The sequence below is a fragment of the Canis aureus genome, chromosome 6 (assembly GCF_053574225.1).
Source record: "Canis aureus isolate CA01 chromosome 6, VMU_Caureus_v.1.0, whole genome shotgun sequence".
Taxonomy (NCBI): domain Eukaryota; kingdom Metazoa; phylum Chordata; class Mammalia; order Carnivora; family Canidae; genus Canis; species Canis aureus.
Genome location: NC_135616.1, coordinates 54907751 through 54931621, shown reverse-complemented (window position 1 = coordinate 54931621; position 23871 = coordinate 54907751). Strand labels below are relative to the sequence as shown.

The 23871-nt window shown below is 37.3% G+C and overlaps 1 long non-coding RNA gene across 1 annotated transcript in view; it reads right to left on the bottom strand.

Moving 5' to 3' along the window:
- Positions 1–1551: 1551 nt before the first annotated feature.
- The window catches only part of LOC144315208 (uncharacterized), a 33265-nt gene continuing 10945 nt past the window's right edge, over positions 1552–23871 (bottom strand). The window contains exons 2-3 of the long non-coding RNA XR_013380965.1: positions 22055–22119; positions 1552–1666 (exon numbers count right to left, since the gene is read on the bottom strand). This is a non-coding gene — a long non-coding RNA (uncharacterized LOC144315208). The remainder of the gene's footprint in view (positions 1667–22054; positions 22120–23871) is intronic.

Sequence of the window (23871 nt, the reverse complement as noted above, 5' to 3'; positions counted from 1 at the left end):
TGAAATCTTTGTATTTCAACAAGATGCCCAGGTGCTTCCTATGCGCATAGCTTAAGAACATCGTTCTAGGAGAATATTTATAATTGTGTGCCTGAGATTTGGGAACCTCCAAACTGGGCCAGAAAAAATAGAATATAAACACAGGAAAAGTCTAGACTAAAAGTCTAGACTATGCCTGCAACTAATTAATCAGAAAACCTAACCATTTTAGTGTATTCACCGTGTTTCCATTACCCATTAATGGAAAAGGAGACAGACTGCTTGGAGTCTAAAAAAGAGAAGCCTAACAAGTAATGATCTCCCTTTGTCCTCTATACTGTTTGAAAAGATGGCATTTAGATCTATCAATCTATATATTTGCTCTGAGAGATATAGATAGGGTGCATTAGATCATGATGTTGAGTGTCTCGTAATATTCTCATAATCTAATTTTATGTTTTCCATTTAACCTACTGATTATAATTTGACTTCCCATCTCATGTAATTTTTCTTTTTTTTTTTTAATATTTACTTATTCATGAGAGACACATAGAGAGAGGCAGAGACATAGGCAGAGGGAGAAGCAGGCTCCCTATGGGGAGCCTGATGTGGGACTTGATCCCAGGACCCCAGGTTCACGACCTAAGCCAAAGGCAGATGCTCAACCACTGAGCCACCCAGGTGCCCCCTTCATGTAATTTTTCTACATGGAGATAACTTGACCAAACAATCAGACCAAAACATTCTAGATCACTGGCAATTATGCCTTCCATTATAACTTAATATGCTGGCTGCCTAATTTCAAAATCAGTCGATTATGAATGTGGTTAGGACAAACAAGTCTACCTAAGTCCATAATGACTACACAAATAAAATTTGTTTTTCTGAATATCGATGACCACTTCCTAAAAACACAACTGTGTGGGGTATGGCCACATGATATGTTGGGATAATGATAACAAATGTCTATTAAATATTTAGTATATTTCAAAAGTGCTTTGCCTCTATTAAGTCATATAACTCTCATAAGCCATGTATTATCATCCCCATTTCACAGATAAGAAAACATTGGCACAAAGTCATTTAGAAACTTGAGTAAGTGATAAAGTGACAGAAAAGAATTTTAACCCAGGCATTCTGGCACCAGAACCTGCCTTCTTGACCACTGTGCTATACTGCCAGTATCCTGTTGCAACAGTTGCCACACACTGGCCTTTTCTTGTTTACTTTCCCTACCCATCCTATTTTAATCAACTTCAAAAACATTAATAGAAGTACCAAGAACTAGAGCTCTTGATATAGCCAGGAGATTAAATGACCAAGCCTCAGTAGGTGACTCCCCTGTGTGGGTGAGGACACTCCCCTGGGCCTTGTAGGTTAAATACAGATATGCTAGATCCTAAGAAGACATTCTCTACCTTACAGCTCCTTGGATTTGTTTCTCCCAGTCTTGAGATTGGAATGGGACAGAAGCCAAGACTGGATAGAACTAGGGCAGTGGTAGGGGACAGAGCTCACTCTGATGGGGGTTTCAGCAAGAGTTTTACAGAGACAGAGAATGTGCTTTGCCTTACCTGGATGTCTATGGTTACATTTCTCTTGGGACAATCCCAGGAAGTGGCTGTGGCCGCACAAAACTCAAGGATTTGCAACCCTGAATCTTCGGTGAAATACCAGCATTATACACCTGCCAAGCACAGCAGAAATAGCATGTCATTTCACAGATAAGAAAAATGATAAACTGGAGTGGAAATCTTTATCTTCATTGCAATAAGAAGGGCAGAATGGGCCTGTAAAAAGTTCTCTATGGTGTCTCCTACAGCCTTTGTAGTCATCTGCTATAAATGGCCAGGACTGTTCAGTAAATTCTTCTTGTGACGTTAAGTGAGTACTTTACAATCTTTTCTCTGCCCTGCATGCCTCTGAGAAACAGTACATTTCTGTTAAGTTAGAGTCACACATCAAATGAGATTTGTAAAAAAGTACATGTTCCCATTCCTTTCAGTACTAAAATATGAAGTTTGTGTTGCTTAGTATTTTTAAGAAGCACTTAGTAATATGCTGAGTAAATGTCATTGCCTAGAAGAGAAAACCAATTCAGTAAAAATGGGCAGTAGTGAGCCTTCAGAATAAACTTAAACTGAACCTGGACATTTAACAAGTTCATATGTTTAGTGACTAATAATTGAGCTTCTATTTCCCTCCTGGTTCTTGGCAATAACAAAGACAAAGAATGTTCAAACAGGCAATAAGTAATAACTGCATTCTATGTTTGTTAGGAAAGCAAAATATTTTATTTTGTATTTATAAGTTATAAATATCCCAAAGTTTCCAAATATTTGCCATCTATCTATCTATCTATCTATCTATCTATCATGTTTATTATTATTACATAGGAAGCATTGGAATAATTTCCCAAGGGTCAGGATGGACCACCACAGCAAATGAAAATGTTACCAGTTAGTGTTAACTAATTTCTTTATAAATATTAATTATGTGGTTGATGGCTTTTTTTGCTGTTCATGAGAAATTGTACAAGCTTACTAAGTATGTATTTTCTTGCTATTTTTTTTTAGAAACTAGTTTCAGAATTTGCACAACATGTAAAATAAAACAAGTCACCTATTCTTAATCTGAAGTATAAAAAGGTTTGTCAAATTTGAGTGCATTTCTGACAGTTTAAAATGTCTTATGCATTTCTGAACCACTATTTGCTTTTTCAAAGATTTAGGAGTCTAGAGACTTAAAAATGATTGGTTTGCGGGGTGCCTGGGTGGCTCACTTGGTTCAGTGTCCGACTCTTGATTTAGCCTAGGTCATGAGATCAAGCCCCATGTCAGGCTCTGCACTGGGCATGGAGCCTCCATAAGATTCTCTCTCTCCCTCACCTGCTACCCTCCCCCACCCACTTGCTCTCACACACACTCTCTCTGAAAAATAAAAAAGATCGACTTGTGTACAATCAACTAGAGTGCAAGACTGATGAAATGTAAAGATATGTTCATGATACATCAAGGAGACACCAGGTAGTTTACTACATCAAAATGAGGCTCAGTAAACCTGAGGCTGTAGAGAATTTTGAAGATAAGGAAGTGCAACTGTAAATGAAGAGAGCTAAATGCCATAAATGAATCAATAGAAATAGATAAAAACAATGTGTAAGAGCATAACATATGAAATAAGTTAGAATTAGGAGAACTGCAATTCAACATACTCGGGATAAGTGTTAAAAATATCTCAATGTATATAATTTAATAACTATTAAGATCAGCTAGATGGATGCCTGCATGTGTCAGTGGTTGAGCACCTGTCTTCAGGTCATAGCATAATCCTGGGGTCCTGGGATTGAGTCCTGCATCAGGGTCCCCAAAGCGAGCCTGCTTCTCCCTCTGCCTCTCTCTCTGTATCTCTCATGAATAAATAAAATAAATCTTAAAAAAAGATCAGCTAGAAAGAGTTTTAATGGTATACCTTATATAACTAATAAGAAAAGCTGAAATGAACACTTATTATGCCAAGCAATTATTTTTTAGGTTTCAAGGAGTCACTGAACCAAATCACTGAGTCAGATATGAATGCCAAATCATCATCCAGAAGGTTTGTGTAAGTTTATTTTTCTACCAAGTGCCTATTTCCCATACCATTGCCAACTCTGAGGATTGTTTTTTTATTAAAAATACTCCAATTTGCTAAGCAACAAAGTCCTATCATATTATTCCAATATATCTTTTCTTTCCAGTGCAGTTGAACACTCTTGCATGTTTCTTAAATTTTTCTATTTGTTTAAGAAATTTCCTTATTCCACCTGTCCATTTTCCTACTGGAATATTCATTTTTCTCTGATTGACAATAAAAGCTTTCATATATTCTTGCTACTTATATGCCATATGTTTTAAAAAATATTTTTCATGATTGGAAATTTGCCTTCTGGTTTGTTCAGACAACTCTGGTCTATTTGAAAGGCATGCAACTCAGTTATAGTCAGAGAAACAGGTCTGTATCTGGCTGACCTTACATATCCACTGGCTTTCATTGCCTCTTCACACCTAGAAGTCTCCCAAGGCTTACACTTGGGTCCTCTACCTTTCTCTCCCCACGCCTCTTCCTTAAGAAGTTCATGTAACCCAGTGATTTTCACAACTCTAAGCTCATAATTCCCTAATCTATACTCCTGCCCCTAACTCAGTTTGCGCCATAAGTCAATAGTAGTATGGTTTCATATGCCTGATGAAGCCTTCCATTAAGATTTGTTTTAAAGATTTTATTCATCTATTCATGAAAGAATGCAGAAAGAGAGGCAGAGACATAAGCAGAGGGAGAAGCAGGTTCCTTGTCGGGGGGAACCTGTTCCCTGTTGGAACCCCAGGGTCACGTACTGACCAGAAGGCAGATGCTCAACCACTGAGCCATCCAGGTGCCCTTCATTAAGATTTCATTTGTTCATTCACTCACTCAAATTCATATAGTAGTTCTTAAGCACATCTAGTAAATAGAAGTATTGTGAAGTTTCGGTATCTCACATTCAAAGATTTCACAGCAAAGTCCCCTATTGCCCCACAAAACATCCTTCCTTTCCATTTCTCTTTTTTGTTGTTAACTTTCTGCATTTCTGAAACACCATATACTAATCTAAGAATGTCATTATCTTTGCTCTCTGTGTCACCACATACAATCAATCTATTATTTTTTCCTCTAAAATGGCTCAAAATTTAACTCTCTTTTGTCCACACTGCTGCCATTTTGGTCCAAATGCTCATCATCTGGCACCTATCGAGCTGCCATAATAATTTCCTAGTGGCCTCACTCATTCCCATCTGTTCCCACTTCAATTTGTTTTATATCTTGTGCCAGATTATTCTTCCTGCGGTATGGCTCTGAATATGTGATTTCTCTGTTCACAGAATCTCAAGTATTTCCTTCTGCCTATAAAAATAAGCCTGAAATCCACCAGCTCCTCATTAGAAGTTTGTAATAAGTTGATTCTACATATCCTAATTCATTTCCCACTACTCCACATTGGAAACACGATGTTTGCTTAGTGTTGTTTCTTGCATTGTCCTCCATGTAAGACTTCTCACCTTTGCTCATTAATTCTGATTATATCCCTCACTTCTCTCAATCAGTCCAAACCCTATACGCCCATCTCTTCACAACACAACTCAAGTCTTCTCTCTTCCAGGAACTTAAAGGCTCCTACTAAAACCATAGTTTAGTTTTCTTAGAATTGAAGTAGACTTCACAGAGTACCCTCAAGGACTCTGAGCCTCAAAAATCTCAATTTCTGTTCAACAACAATTTATTGAACACTCATTTTGCACAAAGCTCTAAGCCAGGAGCTGAGGGTGAGAAAAAATGAATAGATGTGATTCCTCCTCTCAAAAAGCTAGTGCCCACTGGAAGGGACAGGTACATAAATCATTTCAATCAAATATGTGAAGTTCTAAGTTGGAGGTAAACAGTGCTGTGAGAGTGAGAAAAATAAGCTTTTAATCCAACTATCCAACTAGGGATTTAGGGAAAGCTTCCCAGAAGAGATATCCTGTGACAAGAACAGGATAATAAGCAAGAGCTATTAAGACAAAGAAAGATAGGAAGGGAGTTTGAGAGAAAGAGAACAAAATAAATATAGCCAGAGACATAATCAACAGGAGGGGAATGAGGAGCTAGAAGCAGTAACATTAGGTTATAATGTTGTGACCAGGAACTGGTGAGAGATAAAGACAGGGAGCAACCGGAGACAGTGAGCCACCTGGGTAAGGGCTTGTACACTACATTAAGAACTTCACACTCTGATCTAAGTGATGAGGAGCACTAAAAAATATTTAAATAAGAAAGTTAAATGATTCAGTTTTATCAAATTTTCTTTACTTTGTAGAGACCAGATTTAAAGAAAGCAAGACAGAAGACAGGAGACTACATACCGAAAGGCTCCAAGAAAGACAGGATAAATGACTCTAAGAAGATGCTGGTATTAGGGATGGGGCTGAAGGCACAGATTGGAAAATATATATATATATATATTTAAGGGCTAAAACTATTAGATCCTGTTGATTTCCTAAATGCAGAAGATTCAGGGAACTGAGAAGATTCACCTGATTCCTAAGTCTTTCTTTAGGCAACTAGATAGTGGTGACAGTAATTAAGCTAGAAATCAAGGAGCCATAGTACATTGGGGGGCATTGGTGGTGAGGACTGGAGATGGTGAGCAGAGTGACAATGAGGACAGTTTTGGATATTATGAGTCTGTGATTCCTGTAGAATATATGAAAACCGAAGATCCCATATGAGGTCAAAGATAAAAATAAAAATTTAGCATTCATCATCATTCCACTACAAGATAAAATGATGATAGATAGGCATGAGATCCCTCAAGCAAAGCATGTAAAGAGAGAAGTGAAGACTTTAGAACACAGAGGGTCACCAGCGGTTAATGGATACACAGCAAAGGAACAGTCCATAAAGACCTGAGAGGAATAGTTAAGGAGAAGGACTGCCAGGACTATTTGGAGTCAAGGAAGTAAAGGACAAAGAGTTTTAAGATGGCATGTAAGATAAAGACTGAGAAAGCATCTTGGGTTTGGCAATATGAAGTTCACCAGTGACCTAGAAATGAGTGTGGACTCCAAACCGTGATGAGTTAAAGAGTGGATGAAATGGAGTCGTGAGATGTAACTTAGCTGAGAGAGAAAGGAAAAGGATTAGGGCACATGTAGATAGGATGGAGGACCAAGAGACAGCTCAAGGAAAAGTGATTACAGAGGCACACAGTAAACTAGTGTTGCTATTTGTTTTATTTTTCTTAAAGATTTTATTTATTTATTTGAGAAAGAAAAAGAGCACAAGCAGGGGAGAGGGAGAAATAGACTCCCACTGAACAGGGAGCTGGTCAGGGTTCAATCCCAAGTCCCTGGAACTATGACCTGAGCCAAAGGCAGATGCTTAACCCATTGAGCCACCCAGGTGCTCCTAGTGCTGTTATTTAATTCATGGCTTTAAAGAGAACAAAAGAAGGCCATCTACAAATACAGAGTTCAATACTCAAATACCTTTTTCAGTCACAAGACTAGAAGAGAAATAAAGTCACATGCACTGGCACTGCCTTTGTCACAGTTCAAAACACATCTTTGTCTAAATTATGGAAAATTATGACGTTTTTGCTCTTGCCAGGAACCAGAAGCATAATTAACTGGCCAGGCATCTTCCTAGAATAACTCAACTCTGGAGTGTAATCATTTTCCTTTCAGGCTGAGTATCTTTTCTATGAGGAGTCATTGCACCCCCATATGGCCAGCCTTGAGAATAGCAGCTTTTCCTCAACTTCCCACAGGTAGATTCTGGGTTGAAATACAAAAAAAGAATTCGGCAGCCAAAAGAGACCTCAAAGACCCTCTCCTTATTGTACAGATGAGGACTTACTTAACTTTTCAAAGCGTCTTTTTATTTTAACTTATATATTGATGTCTTGTACATGTATAAATGCTTATATATATAAAAGGCAGACAACATAAAAATATATACACAATCTTTAAGTCTTCATTCAAACCTCAATGCAGCATCCCTATAAGAGTCTGTTTCAGACCAAGAAGTTGATGAAATGCAGGAACCCACACAGATCCTTGTTCCCAAACTAATCTTTAGCAACACTATATTGCCACAAAGTTAGCAATTTAGTTTAAATTGAGCCATTTCAAATTATATTTTAAAAATGTATACTGAGCTCAAATGAAATGGTAAAATAGGAAACATGTCTACTGAGGACCAAATCGAAGGTGGTTATTAGAATGTGAATCTTTATCATTTTTTCTGATAAGAAAAGTAATGGATGTCATAAAAATAATTTGAGAGACTTCTGGGGGTTACAAAAGCATTTAAAAAATCACTCAAAATCCCATAACCCCAACATAATCTTTCTTGAGATTCCGGCATATTCAATCTCCTCAAAATATTTTAAATTGAAAATATCAAATTAGACATTTTATTCATCCCATGAAATTAGCTGAGAGTTTAAAAAAGATTTCTCGTACTTATAGAAGTTCTTTTAAGCCCATCTAACCAAAAGAGTCACCAATTCAGGAACAAACAGTAAAAACAGCAAAGTTGACAAGGTTTGTGCACCTTTTTTCAAGGTGGCATCTTTAGCCAGGTCATTCACTTGTTCATCAACACTCTCCTTGATTATTTTTAACAATCCTTAGTGTGTTGGCTTCTCCCTGCACCTTTTTACCTGCCATTCCAAAGATGTTTCTGTTGAATTCTAGAGTACTTGGAAAGGGAACACCCTAAATCAGCAAAACTGGATCTCTATGATTTCAAATGTTTCAAATCAAAGAAATGGACTCCTTCTGAATACAACATTAATAAGCATAGTATTAGGAACAGTGATGGTAACAATTCATGAAGCTCTTATAATGCTTTATAAACTTCCCACTTCATTGTCTTAGCAACTTGATCTTACAAATGAAATGTTAAGAAATGTCTCTATTGGGGCAGCCCAGGTGGCTCAGTGGTTTAGCGCCGCCTTCATCCCGGGGCATGATCCCAGAGTCCCGGGATCGAGTCCCACGTCAGGCTCTTTGCATGGAGCCTACTTCTCCCTCTACCTGTGTCTCTGCCTCTCTCTCTCTCTCTCTCTCATAAATAAAAATAATAATAATAAAAAAAGAAATGTCTCTATTTCACATAGCTAATGTTTAAGAGGAAAATATCCTCCCCAAATCCTGTTTCAGTAAGCAGAACCCCATAGTCCAAGACATTCTCCAGGTATGCAACATGTAGCCAACCTCAGGTTTTCTGAGTCATTTTAACCTACACCAATGTAATTATATTCATCAGAAATGCAGCAAATTATATTTTGAAAAATATCTGCTTCTTTCTTTTGACTCTTTGGAGTAGGTCAACCCAAGGAGTCCATTTGTCTAGAGAAATACAAGGATATTTTACAAAAGAAATGCAAAGAGAAAAAAATAAACAAATAAATAGCTTCTAATATACAAAATAGAAATGTTATTATGGTCCTGAGAGAGAATTTTTCCAAATTCTTTTATTCACTAAAATTAAGACCCAACGCTTACAGAGATCACCTGCAGTATGGAAAGGATACTGCTCAAAGACAAAAGAAATACATGATTCAGAAAGTACAAGAAAAGGATCCTTCATTTTCTAGTAAGTCAGGGAGGCAGGAGAGTAGGACTGTTAATCATGGGGTCCAAATATCCCTTATTCAAGGTATGGGGCGGGTATATTAGCATAACATAGAGGGCAGGAGCAGCAGCTTATTTTCCTACTCCCCACTGAGGACTATGGAGTTAATTATCTCCTTTACTAATTTGCCATATGACCACATCAACAAGGAAGCCCAGAGTGGAAGGAATCTCTTAAGTTCAGCTTTCCAAAGCAGTCCTTGGTTCCCATGGGGCATGAGGGTTGAGATCAAGCCGGCTAGACACTAAATCCACAGTGACAGCAGCCAGTGACCTTATTGCTGAGGCTGAGGTGGACCTGTGGGCCAGTAGATAGCAGGAGAACGTGGTGAACACCCAGGCCTGCAGCCAATGGAAGCCCAGTATAAAGCAGATCAACCGAAGGAGCACTGCAAGCTTCTGAGAAAGCAGAAGAAGAGGGCGCACAATACCAGGTACCAAATTCACAGGAAAATGCCAGCTAAACAGGAACATTGCCTAGGCTTCAGAAAACACAAGCCCCAAAGACACAAAGTCTTCTCCTTAGATCTCCTTCTCTAGATGTGTCCCCCAGTTATCATCAAATTAACAGATTGAACTAATTTAAATAAGAATGAACACTATTTTAAAAAAAAAGAATGAACACTATTAATACTTTCCCCCTAATACGGCAGATGAGTCCCCCTGGAGGGGCTTAAGCGAGCTCTAGACAAAAGAAGGAAATTCTATTTTCGGGGTTCTAGGTTTAGGTAACACATCTTTCTTTTCATTCCTTCCTAAAACCAGAACTATAGTAAGGACACAAACCCAGAAGAATGGGAGAACAGAAGAGACAACAGCAACACATTTGGAAGCTAGAAAGAGAAGGACAAGTCATAACTAACTCACCAGGTCTAAGAAAGCTGAATTCTGTATCCACAGTAAACAAGCTGGGAAGAACCAGCCCAATTAACATCACAGGAACTTCAAGGGTTCAGGAACTAGAAGCCCCAAGATCTCTTGAACCTGGGGTAAGAGAGCTGTCTGAAATAAGGAAAGCTGAGTGAATACTATTTCAGAAATTGTTAGGATTCCTACATTCCCTCATCCTTTCCACATTTCCCTTGCCCCACTGGGAAAAGTCTGAAGATTTGTTCTCTGAAAAGGGTAACAGAGGGATTCCGAGTTGAGGACAGCAGGAGAAGTTGAGGGCATAGGTACCAGATCCAGTGAGAAGCTGTGGAGTGAATGCCAAATGCAACCAACTCTTGCCATCTCCCCTCACTCTGCTTTGAGAAGGACCATTATACTCTAGGCCAAAAGTTGGAATCTGGCCAACTGGTCTAACTAAAGCAATGTTAGGCAAGAGATATAAAAGATGAGGATTATCTTCACTAAGACCTCAATTCAATCAACTTTTTAACTTGAGCACAGAATATGCTTGTGAGCCAGGTCCAGATTCTTATCTGTCTTTGGCTTATCTTGATCTTGTGCTAATTGAAGTTCATATGCTCTCCTGTGTACCCTGCAACTTGGGCTAGCTAAGATACTTCTTCCACACTGAAGAATTACTTATCTTTCCCTACTCTTGAAGGCTGCATGTAGGTGGTGACATAAGAAGCAGAAAATATGAAAGAGCCCCCTTATATTTGACCCCATTTCTAGCACATGCTCAAAGCCTGGTCCACACTATAGTCCTGCCAGATACCCCAACTGAGGTGACTGACTCCAATGTTTCCCTGCTCACAATCTTATGCATTGACTTCACCTAAAGGATTCTATAACCTCGCAGAAAACTAATGCCAAACTATGTCCAGAAATTCTATTCAGCTTGTCATCTCCTGGTAACAATAACATAATATGGCAATATTGCACTTTCTAAACACAAATAAATTTATGCTTACCATTCAGCTTTCCAAAAACTATACAATATACTGTTTAGGGATTCACATACCCATGGTAAATTATAAATCTTAGCTGTCACAGGAAGATAGAGATGTGAATGAGAGCGGCATGGTGGCTGTTGCTTGGATCATACCTGATCTAACCCATGCTGATTCTGAGTCACACTGAAGACAGCTAAGGAAACATGGGAGCACAAACAACACTCTCCAGAGTGCTTCTAAAAGAGAGACACAAAATAGGCCTTCTCCATATCAGTCAGTACAGACCACCTAACTCTGTCACCTAAGGGATCCAGGATACTGGCTGTGGTTACTTGAGAATAGGATTTTTTTGAGTAAGAATATAGGCAATATCCCTTGAAAACCCCCAAGTGCACTTAGGTGACAAAAGTGGTAGAGGGGGACTCTTGGGTGGCTCAGTGGTTGAGCATCTGCCTTTAGCTCAGGGCATGGTCCTGGGGTCCCAGGATTAAGTCCCACATTGGGTTCCCTGCATGGTACCTGCTTCTCCCTCTGCCTGTGTCTCTGCCTCTATGTATGTATCACGAATAAATACATAAAATCTTGTAAAAAAAAAAAAAGTGGTAGAGAAAAATGGTTGAGAAATTGGGCTTTCAGATTAATTCAAATCCAGACTCTAAACTACTGGCTACCACCTTAGTCAATTTATATAAATTATCTGTATTCATTCCTTTTACCTATAAAATAAGACTGGCTAGAGTCACACATTTTTTTTTGTTGTTCAGTCAATACCATTCACACATTTGTTGAACAAACACTGTGCATCTATTATGTACAAGGTGCTGTATTGGCATTTAGAATGCATCAGTTAAAAAGAGATTTATAAAAATTTCCTGTGTTTATGGAACTTATGTTCTAAAGGAGGGTATAAACAAAATATAAATAATAAACAAATGTGGCAAACATTATATTAAAAGATCAGTCTTGTTGGGGGGAGCAGGGGAGTTGCAGTTAGCAATGTTATTTTTTAAAGATTTGATTTATTTATTTGAGAGAGAAAAGAAGTGGGGAAGGGACAGAGTGAGAGGGAGAAGCAGACTCCTTGCTGAGTAGGCCTTGCTGTGCCCAGTGCAAGTTCGATGCCAGGATTCCAGGATCATGACCTGAGCCAAAGGTAGAGGCTTAACCAACTGAGCCACATGGGCGCCCCTGCAGTTAGTAATTTTAAGCAACATACCTTAAACAGGTTTCAATGAAAGAAAAACAATCGATTTATAAGAGTGAGGTAGGGATTACATGACATAATGTAAATATGTGCTCTCACTATATACCACTTATGACATAAGTGTTCAGTTAACTGTGATCAATGTTGAGGAGGAGGAAAAGGACAAAGGGAATCGGCAAGAGATCAAGGTCCCAAATGAGCAGATGAGTGGAGTAACAGGCTGTACCATTTGGACAATTCTTAGGAATGTGACCCTTTTCAATAACAGTAACTATTACTTATAGAACATTGCCTATATGCTAAACATAGTGCTAAATGTTAAGATATTTAGCATCTATAATCCTTACTAATAGTCCTATAAGGCCAAACTCAGGCTGACAGAGATAAGTAATTTGCATAGGGACACACAGCTGTCAGGAGATGTGAGGTAGCCAGAACTTTGGCCAGGTGTTTCTGTCACTGGCACTCTTAGCCATCATGCGATTCTGCCTCTCAGATTTGTTCTCAGATACCAGAGAGACCAGTGGAAACATGGGTCATAAAGCAGGAAACAGTCATGTGTGGAGTGGCAGAGCTGGGACTACGTAGCTCCCTTCATCTGAAGTTGATTATGCTGTCTCACCAAGCAGGCCTAACCTGAATACTATAGAAGTTATACATAAATTCTGTTAGACAACAACTCTCCATCAATAGAATATAAGATACTGTACGATCACCCTGTTAAGTTTTAAAATAATAGATTAGAACTTACTTGAGCCAGACAGCCTTTGCCAAAGTTTGCTTCTCAATACCCCAGGCCCAAAAGATGCCACACAATAAAAGAATTAGCGTTACTACAGGCATAAGAGGCCCCACATCTGCAGAGTTTGTCCAATGTGCAGTATCCAGGAGGACTCAATAGTGCATATGTGTTGACTGATTTGTACAGAAAGTTGTGCAAACTGGTTTAATCCAGGGCTCCGTATACATGATTGACCACAGAAGCCACTTACCCTGTGGGAAAAGAGGGTCTGTAGTGCTGAGGCATGTCACTGCACACAGGGAGGAAATGGATGTTGTGTTCAAGATTCCTGTCAATCTAATGAGAAAACATGGCTTAAACTGAAGCTCAAGTCTGTGTTTGGAGAGAAAGCCCTCTCATGCATTAAAATGTTGGGGCAGCTGTACAGAAAGGCCTTGGAACATAAGAAAATAAAACTGAGAAATTTTACCCTATGCCTTGGTTTCACAGAATAATGGGCAGAAACTGAAACTAACAAACATTTCTGTTAACAAGTTCACCTTCTGGAACCCTACAATCCAGCAGTGTTCTCAAATTATCTAAAATGAACAAGAGGTTTCCCACCACAAAGCTAGAGGGCAAAACAACTGCCAGACCCCTCAATGGGCACAGCAACCAAAAGGGCTCACGTCAACACAGAAACACTAAGAAGAAAGGGGAACAAGGGGGGAAAAGATGAGAAACCTCCTCCCCCGCTTTCCCTGAGGCTGTCAAGTCTGACACTTGCCACATGAGTGACAGCATGGACTTCGGCAGCTCCAATATACCATAAAAAAAAAAAAGAATGGGGGAAGTGACACTGGGTGACATTCTCCCTGAGAAAGATGAGTAATAGTGTCAAAAAGTGCATGGTCTACTACCCCTATAGACTTTAGCATAACACCTCCCCCATCGAAACGGTGAGCCAGCAACAAATAGCAAATGTCACAGAAAACAAATCTCTTGCATTTAGGTCCCTCTTAGTTGAAGCTGCAGAGAGAGGAGGCCAGCTGAGACCACAGAGTTGATAAAAATTCACACCATGAAGCTCTCTTAGAACTTTTATACACTGGCAATATAACCAAACATCTCCACATACTAGGGTTATACTAATTTTTTTTTAAATATTACTTGTTCTCACTTAAGTATCAAGGGCAACCACAATCATTATATTAGGAAAAAGCATAAACCCACCATATGATAACAATTTGTTTAAAAATATACTCACACAGACATAAGATGTTCATGTGTGCCCATATTCATGTGTGTGTTTGAGTGGGTAGCTATAAGAATATGTACTATATGGATAAATTCATAGGAAAAACAAAAAAGAAAATAGGCCAATATATCACTAATTTATTTTTGGACAGTAAAATTATCAGTAGTTTTAATTATTTTCCTTAACATTATTCTACATTTTTCAACTTGGACTCATTTTTTTCTCAAGTCCACCTACTTTCCAGCTCCTAAGCACAATATCCTCTCCCCAAAATCTCTTTTCTACTCCTCACTCTGCATGACTACTACTGCCAGAAAAAAAATCAGTAAATGTGAAAGGCATAAAATGAAATCCAGGAGGAAAGATGCTTAAAGTGACAATGAACTTAATATTTATAGACTTTCCCTTTTTATTTCTACATACTCCTATGTGTTTTCTAAATTTCTTCTATAAACAGGGAAAAAAGCCATTTAAAGTATTAGGAGAAGGAAACACTTCCAGAATGCCAACATAAGAGCACCCAAAAACTAGTGCCTTCATAAAAGCAATGAGAATATTGAGGGGGAAGGGCTGTCAAAATGAACTTTTTTAGTACTCTGGAAATCAAAGTTTTGCAACAATCGGTGGGCATGTATTCAAGAAAAACAGCTGAATCTCAGGAAAAACAGTGAACTCTGTGGCATTTTAATTTATCCCATCCCCATTGACCTCTCCTAAACTCCAAGCTGACCTTGAAATCCAAAAACCTTAGAATCATGATTCCTGTGAAAACTAGCATCCTAGCAACCACTAGTGGAAGTATATGGTTTTGAAGGTCCCCAGAAAGCCCCATCATTGGAGAATCATCATTATTTGATCTATATGGCAGTTTCTTGAAAAAATCCCATTCACAAGGTTTGTTAGTATTTGACCTGATTTGGAGCTCACTCCATAACAAAAGCCCTACCCTTGGAGCACTTGCTGAAAACAATCTGATAATTGTTTAACATTGTATTCGCCTAGGTCAATGATACCACAGGACCAAACAGGAAAATAGACGATCTAGGAAATAAGCTCTCTAGAGGGGGTTTTGCAATGCTCCAGTGTGTTTGTGGGGATCTAGACTGATCCTCACATTTGAGCATCGGTGAACAACTTAAAAAGATATGAAAAGGCTCTAATCCCTCAACAAAGTTAGAAGCTTTGTGCAAGCAGGAATAGATAAGGTAGAGTTGTAAACTTCTAGAGTGTTGAAGGTACACACCCACAGAATCTCACTCATATTAAAGAGTAGATTTATTGTTTCAAGAAATTTAAGGAAATTTCCACCCAAATATTGGTTGATCATTAAGCTAAGTAAACAGTAACTTTACACAAGAAGGAATACAGACTTTATAGAACTAATTTCAAGAAGTTAAATAAGCAAACAGCAGCAATGAAAACAAATAAGAATAATGACAATAACAACAAAAGTATGGGAGAGGGAAGTCTGATTTCTAAAATTGCCACATTATATTGCTGTAAATGTCCAACATTCCACCCCCCCAAAATGAAAATATATGCAAAATCCCAGAAAAGATGTCCTAAATATACCAATAACAGTAGTCATTAGAAAATCTCCTTAAGAAAGCCCAAATGTCAGACTTAGTAAGCAACGATTTTAAATAAGCTATTACAAATACATTAAAAACAATGTAAATCCTACAAAAAGCCTTAAAGAAGAGTATGAATGATTGCCAAACAAACAAAAAATACTGTTAAAGATAGAGAAATTATGGGATAGGGAAGAGATTCACATAGAAATCTAAAGGATTAAAAACTACAATTACAAAATATTTAGTAGAGGGGCTTAACAAATTTAAACTGACAGCACAGAGAATCCACAAACTTGAGATAGGAAAATCGAGTTCAAGATCAGATATTCAGGGATGCCTGAGTAGCTTAGCCGTTGGGCATCTATCTGCCTTTGGCTCAGGGCATGATCCAGGGTCTGGGGACCGAGTCCCACATCGAGTTCCCTGAGGGGAGCCTGCTTGTCCCTCTGTCTGTGTCTCCACCTATCTTTGTGTGTCTCTCATGAATAAATAAATACAACCTTTTTTTAAAAAAAATCAGATATTTAACCTGAAGAATGGACAGAAAAAAGTATTAAAAAATGGACATAGTTTGAGAGTTGTGTGGGACACCATATAGTATGGGAGTCCCACAAAGAGAGAAAATGTTATATAAAGTATACTTGAAGAAATAATGACTGAAAATTTCTTGAATTCAATGAAAAACATTAATCAACACATCAAAAAAAAAAAAGACTAATAAAATCCAGCCTAGAAAAACTGAAAAAGAAGCATACCTATACATATCATAGTCCTACTATAAAAGGACAAAGAGGGGAATCTCAAAAGTCCTAAGGAAAAAAGAAATGACTCCTTACATACAAGGGTGATGCAATGAGATTAATAGCTAACTTTTAATCAGAAATATGGAAGTCAAAAAGTGGTAGGACAACATATTCAAAGTGCCAGGGGAAAAGACTATCAACCAAGAATTCCATATCCAAAAAAAGCATTTGACAAAATGTAGCATCCTTTCTTGATAAAAACTCTCTACAGTGTAGGGATAGAAGGAATATATCTCAATATCATAAAAGCTAAATATGAAAAACCCACAGCAAATATCATCATCAATGGGGAAAAACTGACAGCTTTTCCCCTAAGGTCTGAAACAGGACAGGGATGTCCACTTTCACCAGTGTTGTTCAACGTAGTACTGGAAGTTCTAGCCTCAGCAATCAGATATCAAACAAATAAAAAGGCAAAAATTAGCAAAGAAGTCTAAATTAGCAAAGAAGTCAAACTCTCACTCTTCACAGACAATATAATACTGTAGGAAGAAAACCCAAAAAACTCCCAAAATTGCTAGAACTGATCCAGGAATTCAGCAAAGTCACAGGATATAAAATCAATGCATGGAAGTCAGTTACATTTCTATACACAAACAGTGAGGCAGAAGAAAGAGAAATTAAGGAATTGATACCATTTATAATTGCACCAAAAATCATAAGATACCTAAGAATAAACCTAGCCAAAGAGATAAAGGATCTGTACTCTAAAAACTATAGAACATTCATGAAAGAAATGAGGAAGATGGAAATAGAAAAAAATTCCATGCTCATGAATTGGAAGAACAAATATTGTTAAAATGTCTGTACTACTCAAAGCAGTCTACACATTCAGTGCAATCCTTATCAATATATCCTCAGCATTTTTCATAAAGCTGGAACAAATGATCCTAAAATTTGTATGGAACCAGAAAAGACCCTAAATAGCCAAAGTAATACTGTGGAAAAGAAAAGCAAGGTGGAATCACAATCACAATTCCAGACTTCAAGCTGTATTATGAAGCCATAATCATCAAGGAAGTATGGTACTGGCACAAAAACAGACACATAAATCAATGGAACAGAATAGAGAACCCAGAAATGGAACCTCAACTCCATGGTCAACTAATCTTTGACAAAGCAGGAAAGACTATCCAAGGGAACAAAAAAACAACAAATGGTGTTGGGAAAATTGGACAGCCATATGCAGAAGAATGAAACTGGACCATAAACAAAAATAAGCCATACACAAAAATAAACTCTAAATGGATGAAAGACCTAAATGTGAGACAGGAATCCATCAAAATTCTAGAGAACACAGGGAGCAACCTCTTGACCTAGGTTGCAACAACTTCTTAGATATGTCTCTAAAAGCAAGAGAAGAGCAGCTCTGGAGGCTCAACGGTTTAGCACCACCTTCAGCCCAGGTGGGATCTTGGAGACCTGGGATTGAGTCTCATGTTGGGCTCCCTGCGTGGAGCCTGCTTCTCTCTCTGCCTGTGTCTCTGCCTCTCTCTCTCTCTCTCTCTCTCTTAATGTCTCTCATGAATAAATAAATAGTCTTTTAAAAAATAAAATAAAAGCAAGAGAAACAAAAACAAAAATGAACTATTGGGACTCAATCAAGGTAAAAAGCTTTTGCACAGCAAAAGAAACAGCAAAACTAAAAGGCAACTTATGGAATGGGAGAGGATATTTGCAAATTTCTTATCAGAAAAAGGGCTAATATCCAAACATATCAAACTCAACATCCAAAACTAAAAAATCCAGTCAAGAAATGGGCAGAAGACATGAACAGACATTTCTCCAAAGAAAACATACAAATGGCCAACAGACACATAAGAAAGTGCTCAACATCACTAAGCATCAGAGAAATACAAATGCAATACCACCTCACACTGTCAGAATGGCTAAGGTGAACAACTCAGGAAACAACAGATGTTGGTGATGATGTGGAGAAAAGGGAACTTTCTTACACTGCTGTTGGGAATGCAAGCTGGTGCAATCACTCTGGAAAACAGTATCAAGATTCCTCAAAAAGTTAAAAATAGGGCTAACCTGCAACTCAGCAACTGCACTACTAGGGATTTACCCCAAAGATTCAAATGTAGTGATCCAAGGGGCACCTGCATCCCAATGTTTATAGCAGCAATGTCCATAATAGCCAAAATATGGAAAGAGCCCAGGTGTTCATCAACAGGTGAATGGATAAATATAGTAGATAATGGATAAAATAATATGTATGTATATATATATATAATGGAATATTGTATATATAATCAAAAGAATAATCAAAAAGAATGAAATCTTTCCATTGCAATGACGTGGATGGAACTAGAAGGTATTATGCTAAATGTAATAAGTCAGTCAGAGAAAGTCAAATACCATATGATTTCACTCATGTGGAATTTAAGAAACAAAACAGATAAACGTAGGGGAAGTGAAGGAAAAATAAAAATGAAAATTGAGAGGGAGGCAAACCATAAGAGATGCTGAACTCTAGGAAACAAACTGAGGATTACTAGAAGGGAGGTGGGTGGATGGAAAGGATAATTGAGTGACAGACATTAAGGAGGGTACTTGATGTAATGAGCACTGGGTATTATATGCAACTAACGAATCACTAAATTCTGCTTCTGAAACTAAAAAGAACAAAAAAACCAATTCCATATCCAGTAAATTTTCCCTCAAAAGAAAGAACATAAGATAATTTCAGATCAGCAAAAACTGAGAGAATTAATTGCTGTCAGACCTATACTACAAGATATAATAAGAGTCTTTCTGGCTAAATTAAAGAACACTAGATAGTAACTTGGATCCACACAAAGAATTAAAGAGCATAAATAACTCTAAATGTATAGGTAAATTAAACGACAGTATAAATGTCTTTTTGTTTGTAATTTTCTTTTTCTCCTACCTGCTTTAAAAGATAACTGCATAAAGTAATAATTATAAAACTATGTTGATGGATTATGATATATAATGATGTAATTTGTATAACAATAGTAGCACAAAGGATGGTGGAAAGAATAAAGCATTAGTGAAGCAAGTTTTCTTTTTTTAAAGATTTTATTTATTTATTAGAGACAGAGACCGGGAGAGAGAGAGAGAGGGAGAGAGAGAGAGAGAGAGAAGCAGGCTCCATGCAGGGAGCCTGACATGGGACTCGATCCCAAGTCTCCAGGATCACACCCTGGGCTGAAGGCGGCGCCAAACCGCTGAGCCACCAGGGCTGCCCAGTGGAGCAAGTTTTAACAAAACTGTTTTAAGTTAAGATAATAATTGTAAGCTCCAGGGAAACTTCTATGAAAACAACTTGAAAATATGTAATTGAAGAAAGAACAAGGGAATTAAAATGATACACTAGAAAATAATACAAAAAAGAGCAAAAGGGAAGATGTAAATCCTACCTTATTAGTTATATTAAATGTAAATGGATTAAACACCTCAATTGAAAGTAGATATTGGGAGACTTGGTTAAAAACAAAGAAACAAAAAACATTACCCAATTATATGTGGTGGAAAGGAGTCACGTTTAAAATACATTAATGGATTGACAATAGAGAAAGATACACTATACCAACATTAACCAAAAGAGCTGAGGTGCTATACTCCTATCAGACAAAATATACTCCATGAAAGAATGTTAGAGATAAAAAAGGACTTTTTATACTGATAAGTCAATCTATCAAGAAGGTATAGCAATTGGGCAGCCTGAGTGGCTCAGCGGTTTAGCGCCGCCTTCAGCCCAGGGCATGATCCTGGGGACCCGGGAGTCTATGTCAGGCTTCCTGCATGGAGCCTGCTCCTCCCTCTGCCTGTGTCTCTGCCTCTCTCTCTCTTCTCTCTCTCTCTCTCATAAATAAATAAATAAATCCTTTTTTTTTTTTTAAAGAAAAGGAGGTATAACGATTACAAACACTGATGCATCAATGACAAAATACAATTTGTAAAATACAATGCATAAAAATATAGAACTGAAGGGAGAAATAGAAAATTCTACAATAGTAGATGAATGCTTAAATCCTCCCTTTCTGTAATGAATATAGCAACAAGACAGAAGAACAACAAGAAATTAGGAGATGAATAAAACTACAAACCAAGTAGGCTTACCAGACATCTATATCCACCCCTGCCCCCCACACTCCACTATCAACAGGAGAACACATATTTTTTCAAGTTCACATGTACAGTCCACAGGGTACACCATAAAATAGGTCATAAAACAAGTCTCATTAAATTTAACAGGTTGAGATCATACAATGTATGTTTTCAGATTATAGTAGAATTAGAAATTGATAGGAAAAGGAAATTTGAGAAAATGACAATATGTAGAAATTAATGCTTTCCTAAATAACTAATAGGTCAAAAAAGAAATCACAAAGGTAATTAGTGAATACTTTGAGCTGTAATAAAAATAAAACACAGCATACCAGCACTTAGAGAATGCAGCTGAAACAGTGCCTGGAAAAAAAATTTATAGCTGAATGCCTATATTAAAGAAGAAAAAAAGCATCAAAAACCTAACCTTCCACCTTAAGAAAATAGGAAAGGAAGAGCAAATTAAATGCAAAAGGAACAGAAAGAAGAAAGCAGTAAAGATTAGAAGGGAAATGCAATAAAAAAAATAGAACAATTTAGGAAAGCTCACTGAAACCAAAAACCATCTCTTCAAAAAGATCAGCAAAACTGGCAAACATTTAGTTAGACTAACCAAGAGAAATAAGATAAGACTCAAATTACAGAGACAACTGGGTGGCTCAGTTGGTTAAGTGTCTGCCTTCTGCTAGATCATGATCCTGGAGTCCCAGGATTGAGCCGAGCCCTGTGTTGGGCTCCCTGTTCAGCAGGGAGTCTGCTTCTCCCTCTGACCGCAACCCCCCCCCTTGTGTACTCTCTCTCTCTCCCAAAGAAATAAATAAGATCTTTTTAAAAGCACTCAAATTACTAAAACCAGAAATTAAAGAGAAAACATCACTACAACTTTATAGAAATAAAAGGATAATGAGGAAATGCTGGGAACAACTGTATGCCCACACAATAGATAACAAAGCAGACAATTCTTAGAATGATACAAAGTATAGAAACTGACTCAAGAAGAAATTGAAAATCTGAATGATTATAACAAATAAAGTTATTAAATTAGTCATTTAAAAACTTCCCTCCAAAAAATCCCAAGTCCAGATAGCTTCACTCATGAAATCTATAAAAGGATTAAGGAATAATATCAATTATTCACCAACTCTTCCAAAACACTTTCCAACTCATTCTACATGGCCAATGTTACCTTGAAACAAAATTGAGACAAAGACATTATAAGAAAAGAACAGACTAATATCCATCAGTAATATAAAACCAAAAATACTCAACATTTTAATACTAGCAAATTAAATCTAGCAACAAATAAAAAGTGGAATTATATACCATCTTCCTTGGTCTGTCTGGTAAAGGCTATGAAAAACCCACAGATAATATTGTAATTAATGCTTTACCCTCTAGATCAGGAACAAAACACATATCTCTTCTCACCGCTTCTGTCCTACAGTACGCTGGAGTTCTATCAAGGCAATTGGGAAAGAAAAAGAAATAACAGGAAATTAGATTAGAAAGAAAGAAGTAAAGATATCTCTATTTTCATATGACAATCTTATCAATGAATCACCAAGAAAACTATTGGAACTGATAAACAATTTCACAGAATCTACAGGATCCAGATAAATATACAAATATCAATTGCATTTCTATACACTAACAATGAACAATCTGGAAAAGAAATTAAGAAATAACTTCATTTATAGTAGCAGCAAAAAAACAATAAAACATTGGGAATGTATGTTTTAAAAAGTGTAGGACTGGGCAGCCCCGGTGGCGCAGCGGTTTAGCGCCGCCTGCAGCCCAGGGCATGATCCTGGAGACCCTGGATCGAGTCCCACCTCAGGCTCTCTGTATGATGCCTGCTTCTCCCTCTGCCTGTGTCTCTGCCTCTCTCTGTCTCTATGAATAAATAAATAAAATCTTTAAAAAAATAAAAAATAAAAAAATAAAAAGTGTAGGACTTATACCCCGAAACTATAAAACATTGTTGAGAGACATTAAAAATGAGATAAATAAATGGAAAGATAGCCATGTTCATGGATCAGAAGACTTAGTATTTTTAAGATGGCAATAGTTCCAAATTGATCTGCATATTCAGCACAATGCCTATCAAAAACACAGCTTTTTTTTTTTGCAGAAATTTACAACTTGACTCAAGAAATCATAAGAAATAAAACTGAACCAAAACACCCTAAATAATCATCAAAAAGAAAACAATAAAAAAAAACAAAGTTGGAGGATTAACAATTCACATTTTCAAAATTTACTACAAAGCTACAGTAACGAAGGTTATGCACTGGCATTCAGATAGACATATGAATCAATAGGATAGACGTGAGAGTACAGGAATAAATTTTTACACTTAGGATCAACTGATTTTTGACAAGGGTTGGGAAAGAATAGTTTTCTCAACAAATGATTTTGGGATAACTGGATATCCACATACAAAAGAATTACGCTGGATCTTTTGTACTCAAAAAATTAATTCAAAGTGGACCATAGACCTAAAAGGAATAGTTTATTTTTTTATTTTTTATTTTTTTAAAAGATTTTATTTATTTATTCATGAGAGACACAGAGAGAGAGAGAGAGGCAGAGACACAGGCAGAGAGAGAAGCAGGCTCCATGCAGGGAGCTCGACGTGGGACTTGACCCCGGGTCTCCAGGATCACGCCCTGGACTGAAGGCGGCGCTAAAACACTGAGCCACCGGGGCTGCCCTTAAAGGAATAGTTTAAACCATAAAACTCAAGAAGAAAATAAAATGAATGGGCAATGGATTCTCAGATACTATTCTAAAAGCATGAACAGGAAAAAAGATTAAGTGGGCTTCCTCAAAATGTAAAACATTTATGCTTCAAAGACCTCATCAAGAAAGTGAAGATACTAAAATGCGTTAAAATATTTTCTAGGAATTATTTGATAAGGAATTTATGTCTAGAATTTATATATTCTGGAGCCCTACAACTCAATAATAAAAACAACTCAATCAAAACCATATGAGTAGACTTTTCTCCAATGAAATATACAAGTGGCCAATAAGCATATTACATGATCCTCAACATTAGTCATTATGGAAATGCAAATTAAAATAATAATGAGATACCATCTCGTTTCCACAGGATGGCTAAAAGTAAACAGATAGAAAATAACAAATCTTGACAAGGATGTGGAGAAACTGGACTTTAATTCATCACTGGTGAGACTGTAAAACA